Below are 811 nucleotides of genomic sequence, written 5' to 3'. Positions count from 1 at the left end.
CCTCAATAAAACAGCCAGTTACTCTTTTTTAATTAGCAGGTAATGAGATATTTGTCTACAGATATTTGTACAGACACATGACATTTGTTTCAAACTGATTAAACAACATATTCATATTTCAAAGATTATGGAGCTTTTCCTTGGGACTGTCTTTTTTTATCTTTCAAAGGAAACAATGCTAATAGTTTCCCTTTTTCAATATTCAATGACTATTTACTACTACTTCTTGATGTGGGCCTTCAAAATACAAAGAAAGTTTGTCAGGTTTTCAATGGCCTTTTTTAAAGTCTGTTCATAAGCCCTAGTATAAAAGCATAAAGAGTACTTTTTTGGAGATCTGATACTGTCCCATGGTCAGTATTTGTGCATTAAGGATTGTTCAGTTACATTTAGCACATTCATTGACTAGAGTCCGCCCCATTCACCCTCATGCAACTGATTTCAGGGAAACAAAGTGATCTGAAGTAAAAGTTAACACAACAATTTCTTCTCTACAAAAAACAGCCCAACACATCATGGGCCCAAATTTCAAAGCAAGTTACTATATTTGCAAGTTTTAAGTCACACTTGGCAGTTTTTCCAAACACAGTGGTCAGGAACTAAAAAAAAATAAACATGTGTTTCCAGGATTTTCTTTTCAAATGCCATACAAAAAGTAACGCTACAACTATGTTTTCACTCCCTCTAAAAAGCTCTTCTTAAGGAAGAAAGCGTTGCCGGTTTGTGTTATTTTAAGGTAGATTTTACAAAATAACAAGCTAAATATTGCCTTCACTGTATAAATGGAAGTTTAATTTCCCCAAAGGTATTT

This window comes from Sturnira hondurensis, unplaced genomic scaffold, assembly GCF_014824575.4.
Source record: "Sturnira hondurensis isolate 20B ecotype Veracruz unplaced genomic scaffold, ASM1482457v3 Scaffold0019428, whole genome shotgun sequence".
NCBI classification, from domain to species: domain Eukaryota; kingdom Metazoa; phylum Chordata; class Mammalia; order Chiroptera; family Phyllostomidae; genus Sturnira; species Sturnira hondurensis.
This window is presented reverse-complemented; position numbering follows the sequence as displayed.